The sequence below is a fragment of the Tupaia chinensis genome, unplaced genomic scaffold (assembly GCF_000334495.1).
Source record: "Tupaia chinensis unplaced genomic scaffold, TupChi_1.0 Scaffold000022_1, whole genome shotgun sequence".
In the NCBI taxonomy this organism is placed as follows: domain Eukaryota; kingdom Metazoa; phylum Chordata; class Mammalia; order Scandentia; family Tupaiidae; genus Tupaia; species Tupaia belangeri.
In genome coordinates this window covers 216,729-225,751 of record NW_006159452.1, presented here as the reverse complement: position 1 = coordinate 225,751, position 9,023 = coordinate 216,729, and the positions used below count along the sequence as shown (strand labels likewise).

General features: G+C 39.3%; 1 pseudogene; it reads right to left on the bottom strand.

Moving 5' to 3' along the window:
• Positions 1 to 1,127: 1,127 nt before the first annotated feature.
• LOC102471170 (male-enhanced antigen 1 pseudogene) lies at positions 1,128 to 1,656 on the bottom strand (annotated as a pseudogene).
• Positions 1,657 to 9,023: the final 7,367 nt, after the last annotated feature.

The following is a 9,023-nucleotide window of genomic DNA, read 5'->3' as shown; positions in this document are numbered from 1 at the left end:
TAACCAAAAGCAGTTATAAATCGGTTGAAAAAAAAAAAATTTCAGCTGTTAGATCTGGAAAGGAATTTACAGATCACCAGCTCCATTTCGTCCAAGTGGGAGAAAAGAAAACAGGCCCCAGGATGGGCAAGAGTGACCTGAACTGTACAGACGTTAATCCTGTGCCTCACCTCAAACTACCAGCTGACCTGTTCACATGAAGGTTCTCCTATCCCAAGTCTCAGATGGGACAAATATTTAAAGTTTTATAAAGTTATCACACTTATTTTTGACATGCTATGTACAGTAAATGAGAGAGGAAACTACCCCTTAGTGCTGTTTTACAGGTCACGAAACAAATTGTGCCATGATTTCATTTATTTTTCACAACTTCAGCATGGAGAAAAGAGCAGAGCAGGTATTACCACTATGTTCAAACGAGGAAACGAGCTGCAAGGCTTTTTGCTATAGGGTGCGTTTGCTCACTGAAGAGACAGAAAGACAGAAGCTGAGAAATCTCCCCGCAGGGGGATGGTCGTTGCAATCCCTTCTCCTCCACTGTCCTCTCAGTATCTTGGGCGCATGCACACACAGCCAGCATAACTTTTAAGCCTCCGGGTCAGGGATTCAAACTGCGGTGGACTACATGGGAGTCCAGCGTCATAACGATTACGCCATCTGCTGGTCCCAATGTCCACCATCTTTTATTCCATTTTAAAAAGGGTTTTAAATTATTACCTAATATTATATAGTAATGGTGATTAACAACACAGGTTTTAGAAACAAAGTTCAAATTCAGCCTCTACCATTTCATTAACTGTGGGGCTTCATGGGATTATAAAACTATCACTTTATGCCTAGGTTTTCTTACCTCTAAATGTAAATAATAATTTCTTATAATAATAATTTAATAATAATAAATAAAATAAGAATTTAATAATATAATAAAAATTTTTCTTAAATAGGATGTCAGAATTAATAACATTATAAATACGTATATGTACCTAGTATGGACTAAGTCATGAATAGTAGCTGTAATTATTCATTTTAACGTCCTTAGATAAAAACTGTTAGTATATAACTGGGGATGTGTTCAGTCCTGTGCTGGTTCTGGCCTGGAATGTAGGATAAGTCAGCTCTCAGTGTGGTCACCTCCAGGAAGGGGACACTTGCCGGGCTTGGAGGGCTTTCTGTACCACATCTTCCCATTGGGCATCTGATATCTCTGAACCCAGGCAGGAACCCCTGGTGCAGGCAGGCTTACTCTGGTCATGGTCCTTTTCACCAGCTCTGCATGTTCTGGGTCCATGGGAACAGAGCTGTGGTTGCTCAATGCTGTCACTCCCTCTTCATCTTCATCCTCACTCTCTGATGGTGGATCTGGCAAATGGAGCCCCAGGGCCTGCATCTGATACTGGATGTCACCAACTACATCTTCTCCATCCCCCACTGGTGCCAGCTCCACCTCCACTTGTGCAGAATCTTGTTTCAAGGGCTAGTAGGAGTAGCCCGCTGGGCCTGCCCCGGTGTCTTCCTGCTCTTCTTCAGGCTCCTCACTGCTCCAATCCCCAGTGCTTTCTGCAGGACCCTGATGCAGTCCAGTTCCTCAGTTTGACTGGGGAAGATGCCCTCAGGGCCCACGGTGTCTCCCCCTAGGACTACTGCTGCCATCTGGGCAGGGGCTTCACTTCTGCTGGATGTAATGTCCATCTCCATCTTCCCCATCTCCCCTTCACATCAAGGCAAACCGGGCTTCTCAGAGACCCGCTTTATTCGGTTCTGTACATATGGGGACATCGGCCCAAGCCCAGCCCACCTTAGCATGTATCACTCTGTGGAGAATAAAGTACCCTATGTACACACACACCCACAAATTCCTTAACAAAAGCCTTCAATTTTTTAAAATATTTAACCTAAATATTTCTTTATATATGGGGAAACTACATGCAAACACAGCCAAGTTTCCGATGTAGGTCCTTAACAAGATTGTATTTTCAGGGTTCAAAATGTCTATAACCTTACTACTCAAAATGTGAACCAAGAGTGAGCAGCAACAGCATCAGCTGGGAGCTTATTAGCAATGCACACTCTGGGCCAGCCCCACAGCCTAGTGGTTAAGAGAACTGGTCCCCCAAGGCTGACTGCAGTTCAAATCCCAGCCCCAGTGGCTTGAAAAACATCCTAGGTATGTGTGCATGTGTACCCAAAAATCTGGATGGATGGATGGGAAAATGGACGAGAATAGATTACAGCATGACCACACCCCATTAGGAGGTGCTTTCTTCCTTTCCCTCTCTCCCTCTTTCTCTCTGTCCCTCTCTGGCTAGTGCACATGCCCTCTAGCAATTAAGAAAATAAATTAAAAAGAAGGAAAAGAGAAAGAAAGAAAAAAAGGGGCTTGTATAACTTCTAGCCCCATCCGAGACCTGACGAACCACATCTGTACTTTATCAAAGATGCTGGATCTGATCTGCAGCACAGTGCTGGAGAGCAGAATGAAGGTGCAGAGCGTAGGCAACTATGAGCAAGAGGTGTGCATTTCGTTCAGCAGCAGCTTCTGAAGTCATGTATTTCAAACATGGAAACTCCTCCACAGCTAGGCTATTTTTTATGGTGACTGGCTTTATTACTTTATTACTTTATTACCACTGATATTTGCTTAAAATCGATTTATTATTCTTTCAAAACCCAATCACTCTATTCCCCAGGGCAATGCATTTACAGCAGATTCCCCCCAAACCCCATCACTACTTTCATTTCCCCACACTTTCAATCAGTCACAGTCAACCACAGTCTAAAACTGGGTGAGTACAGCACAATAAGCTTTTTCAAGAATGAGAGAAAGACCACATTTACATAACTTTTATTATATTATTATTATCCTACTTTATTCTTAATCATTATTATTAATCTCTTACTGTGTATAACTTATAAATTAGATTAAACCAGGCACAGCACAGTGGTTAAATGCTGTGCATAAGGGAGCTGGATGCCACATGGCTGAATGTGGTTCAAATCCTGGCCCCAGTGGATTGGAAAACACACTGGATGCATGTCCACAGGTGACAGAATAAAGAAATGGAAAAAGGATTTCAGCATGTCCATGTCCCTTTGTGGAGTGCTTTCTCTCTTTGTTTGTAGAGAATATGTGCCCTTTAGCAATAATAAAAATAAAATCATAAAAATAGGCTAAACTTTATAATATATATTATATATACACATACGTGTACACAAACATACACACACACATGCTAGATAGATATAGATATAGATACAGATGTAAATGTAGATATAAAACATACTTTACATAGGGTTTGGTATTATCCTTGATTTCAGGCATCCACTGGGGGGCTTCAACTCTGTCTCCTATGGCTAAAGGGAGACAACTGAATATACTTCAATGGGTCACCACATTCTGGAAGCTTATGCTAATGAAAGTTAAATTGTTAAATGTCGAATTCTAAAAGCTTTCATTTCATCTTCCTTTTCTCTCTTTCTATCCCATTATGACCTAGAAGGGCAGCAGCTACTGAAAGTAAATGGAGAGGCTTTAAATTTAAATCAGGAAAAAACATATATTACTGAGATTGGAAGGGAAGGTGACATTTGTTAAAGGTTAAATTAGGTAAATTAATTGAAAGTAGAACAAGTAAAAATCAATCCTACCTACTGAGAGTAAACAAGTGCTATTTTTCAGTTGTTTGATTTTCATATATCTTTTTATAGCTCTCCCTAAGGTGGAAGATCTCTTCGTGGTTGATGGAGACGAGGACTTCATTATTTTTCTTTAATGCTGTCAGTGCAAGGCTATTTGGTCCCATGGCCCAGTAAGGCTATAATGGTTAGAAGAGACAGGAATAAGATAAAGAGGTACTAACCCAGGCCAACCACCAAGCTTCAGCCAAAAGGACATCAATAGTGAGGACTTTGGACTAAGCAACAAGCTTTCTAACACAAGAAAAGGTCATTTTTCAGCAACAATGAGAATGTTATAAAAAAATGGATTTAAAGATATGCAGGGTAGAATCCTTCCTAGATTTCACTCATGGGCTTTGAAAGTGTAACTATGCTGGGTACCTGGCTCCTCCATTTTCTGGGTGTGTGCTATGAGTAAGTCTAACTTTCTGAACCTCTGTCTCCAACATAGAAATTGGATACTAGTATCAGACTGGCTTATGTGAAGCCAGACTGAATTAGGATATATGTAAAATACTGTAAGCCGTGGAGCTATTTAGCAGAAGCTTAATAATTAGCTCTCTTTGCCCTATGGCAGCAGGTCTAGGTATATAGGTTTAATTATCACTAAACTTATTGGAAGACAAGGTTTTGCTTGTGGAAGCAGACTTTGGGGAATTGATCATTTGACTTACAGTCACTGTGGTTATAAGCAGAGGTAGAGTTCACCATTAGTCTGCAGACCTCTTCGTGCTAGCACCCCCTTGAGGAAAATATTGTTCTGTACCACTGATATTTGCTCAAACACCTGAGAGGCTCATATGACTACACTGTACAACCATCACCCTTTTGCCTAAAAAATTACTGAAATAATTAGATAGCTTAGAGATGCACAATCTTATTGGAAGGTGATACAAGACAGAAAACCTGCCACTGCAATATAAAATGATCATTTCCCTCTCATGGTATCCCCAGCAGTAGCTATATGGTTTCAGAGACCAAGTGCACTTACACTTTTGTATCAGGGACACTTTGGAATCAGGGGTATTTATGGTCATGGTATTTTAGCTGTTAGACTTCCCACATGAGGGGACTAAAATGTGAAGATTTTTATTCTTTTACTCATGATCAAAAAGAATCAAATTCCAACTGGGTAGTAAAAAGAAGCATGTTTTTCTTTTCATCTCAAAAATACACGTACAGCCTTATGCATTTACTGTCATGCAAAAATAACATTGAAATTCATCCTATACTATACATTTTATATACAAAATATCAACTCAAAAGTATATAATAAATATAAATGTAAAATGTAGAACTTGGGACCAGCAGTTAGTGTAATGGCTATGTCACTGGACTCCCACGTAGTCGACCACAGTTCACATCCCAGACCCAGTGGCTTAAAACTCACATCAGGCACATGTGCATGAGTGCCCATGCTCCCTAGAGGAGAATGGAGGAGAAGGGATTGCAGCGTGGCCAACTTTCATGGGGGGTGATTTCTCATTTTCTGTCTCTCTGTCTCTCTCTGTCTGGCAAGCACACGTGCCCTATAGCAAAAACCTCTCCAAAAAAAAAGAAGAATTTAAAAAATGTAAAACTACAAAACGTTAGAAGAAAACATTTGTGACACTATGTTAGGCAAAAATTTCTTAGATTTGACTCCAAAAGCATAAAAATAAATAAATAAACAGTAAGAATCATTGACACTTGGGTTTTACAAAAATCAAAAATGTTTTGCTCTGCACAAAACACTGTTGAAAAGAAAAGCTTTAACCTAAAAGAAAATGTTTGTAAATAATATTACCTGACTTATATCCAGAAAACTTTAAACTCTGGAAACTCTAAAGTAAACAAATAAATTTAATAACTGAGAATACCAAATGTAACAAAGCACTAGTGTAACTCCAATCCAGTGAGAATGTAAACAGTACAGACACTTTGGAAAAACAGTTTAGTTGCTGCTTATAAAGTTAGCATCCACTCGTAGTCATTTTCCTAAGAGAAGCAATAACTTCTCTTCATATGTAAGATTCTATTTGTGCAACATTCTAAAAAAGGTAAATTTAAGGGTGGAAAACAAATCAGTGGTTTCCAGGGTTGTGGGAGAGGAGAGAAATTGACTATGGGTAGTGTAGAAAAATTTTGGAAAGTGATGTAACTTCTTATTATGATTGTAATTAGTATGACTTCATGCAATTGTTAAAAGTCATGAAACTGCATCACACAGTAAATTTTGCCATGTGTAATTTTAAAAGTGATTTAAAAAAAAATAAAGCACTGAAAAGGGAAAAAGTGTTATTCTTATAAGTGATATAATTGAATAATAAAATACCCAAAATAATCTCCAGAAAAAAATGATTAGAAATAGTAAAACTTCTGGAGTCAATGATGTAGAGGCAAAACATGATGCTTTGTAAGACAATCTGACATGGGAAGGTTCTCAGTTGAAGCCCAAATACCTCCCTGAGTACATTGAGCGCAAGCTTACCCATGATCCAAGGCTGGCTGAAGGCCAGGAATAGATAACAACACTAGGATCCTGTTGAGGTTCTGCCTTTCTCCCCCTTTTCCCCACCCAACCCTTCATGGAAGAAAAAAAAATAGAAGAAATAGTAAAAACTTAACAAATTAGATACATCAATCTATACACAAAAATCTATTGCTTTTCCTTACACCAAAGCATGTTACTGCTCAAATATGCAAATTAGAAAACAGACCTGTATAGAAAAAAAAGTTTATGAAAAGGAATTAAATATGGAAACATAAATATAAGTCAATGGCAAAAACTACCATTCCTATAACAAGTGTAGTAGCTTTATGTATTAAATTGACTTGTCCACAGTGCTCAGTTATTCAAACACTAATCTAAGTGCTGCCATGAGGTATTTTTGTAGAGTTCATAATCAGTTGACTTTAAATAAGAGAGATAACCCTACATAAACTGGGCAGATTTGACTCAATCAGTTAAGAGACCTTAGGTGCAAACCTGAAACCTCCCCGAAGAAGGAATTCTATCTGTGGACAAGAGCTTCAGCATGTCCCAAGAGTTCCAGCCTGCCCTTCCTGGTTATCTGCCCATGAATTTAGACTTCCTTAGCCAGTCCCACAACCATGTAAGTCAATTTCTTGCAATAAATCTTTTAATAAATAACTCCTTTTGGTTGTTTTTCTGACTGTTGACTAATACAAAGAAGAATGAATTATATAAAGCATCAGTTCTCTCCAAAAGTATATTTGGATTGAATACAATGTTAATAAAATCCTAACTTTTTTTCCAAGTTGCTTAAAAAAACTCATTCTAGGAACCAGCAGATGGCATAATGGTTACATCACTGGACTTCCACGTAGTCGACCACTGTCTGAGTCCTGGACCCAGTGGCTTAAAATTCACACCAGGTGGGGAACCAGCAGTTAGTGTAATGGCTATGTCGCTGGACTCCCACGTAGTCGACCGCAGTTCGCGTCCTGGACACGGTGGCTTAAAACTCATGCCGGGCTCATGTGTGTGCGTGCCCAAGATCCCAAGAGGAGAATGGAGGAGAAGGGATTGCGGCATGACCATCCCCCCTGGGGGGTGATTTCTCACTTTCTGTCTCTATGTCTCTGTCTGTCTGGCGAGCACACGCGCCCTATAGCGAAAAACCTCTGCAAAAAATAAAAAAGATTATCGAAACGAAAATCTCTCAAAAAAAAAAAATATTCACACCAGGTGCATGTGTATGCATGCCCCACAAAAAAAAAAAAAAAAAGACGAGAATGGAGAAGAGATTGCAGCGTGGCCATACCCCCTGGGGGATGATTTCTCGTCTCTGTCTCTCAGGCGAGTACACTGACCCTATAGCAAAAACCTTTCTAAAAAAAAAAAAGAAGAAGAAGAAAAGAAAAACAGATTCTAAAACTTTTACAGAGTAACAAAAGTTCAAGAATGTCCAAGATATTCCTAAAGAATAAGCCCAAATAGGAGCCTAATCCTACTGGATACCAACCCTTGCTACAAAGGAAAATTATGACAACGTGACACTAGAATAGGAAATTTCAAAATAAAATTTGACCCAATGGGGAAGAATAGAAAACCCAGAATTAGGCTTCCAGATGTAAGAAAACAATTTATAGCAGACATGGCATTACAGACTGCTGTGAAAAAGAATAAACTGCTATGCACAACAATCTCGATGACTCTTAGAAATAGGATACTGAGTGAAAACACTTAGCTGCATACAAATGTACACAGGATTATACAGTTTTTATAAAATTAAAAATAAAACTTAAGTGTTCAGGACACCAGGCTGCCTGCAGCTACAGGACCTTACGGCCGGGATCATAGGTCATCCCCACCCCTACTCATCTCTGGACTTCAGGTTGGGTTCTTGGGACTTTAAGATAAACTTGCACCCCACCCCCAATCCACCTGGAAACTGGTTCAAGCCAGCAAGCAGTTCCAGACACCAGGTTGCCTGCGACTGCAGGTCCTTATAGCCGGGACAATCGCTCATCCTCTGCCCCTTCCCCACTTGCCTTTGGACACTCTGAATTTCAGTGTTTTGAATAGGGCACGGCACACAATGTGTGCCGCATGATTTTTTTCGGTAGGCCAACCAAAAGAGAAATCACCAGTTTTCTTATCCTGCACACATTTAAATACTCAGAGATATCTTAAACAAGTTCAAAAGCAACATATAGATCACCTGATGACTAGGAATAATCACAGAGGCTCAAGAAGTATGAGCAACCAACAAAAGGCCTCTCCCCCAAGGGAAATCATCAAGCCTACATCACCCATGGTCAATACTATGGATGTCGTGACATGTAAGATAAGGAATTCAGAATATTTGTAGTGACCAAACTAACTGAGATGGAACAGAAAAGAGACAAGGAGCTCCAGGAGATGAAGAAGTCATTTTATGATTTGAAAGAAGAAATAGATACCTTTAATAAGAACCAGATGGAACTTGTAGGTTTGAAGAATGTGATACAGAAAATCAAAACCTCCCTTGAAAGTATTAAAAGTAGGTTAGATTAGGCAGAAGATCAAATCTCTAATGTAGAAGACAAAAATAACTAACCTAGAAAAAAGTATCAAGAAGATTGAGAAAACAACCAAGAAAAATATACAAGGATAATATATGAGGAATACTGGATACCATCAAGTGCCCCAACATCTGGATAATTGGTATCCCGGAAGAGGAAGAAAATAATAAGGGCATAGAAAATTTATTCCATAAACTCCTGGAAGAAAACTTTCCAAACCTAGAAAGGCATTCAAATATCCAGACCCAAGAAATACATAGGACCCCGAGTAGAATTGACCCAAGAAGATACTCTCCAAGGCACATCATAGCCAGACTGGCAAAAACAACAAAGACAAG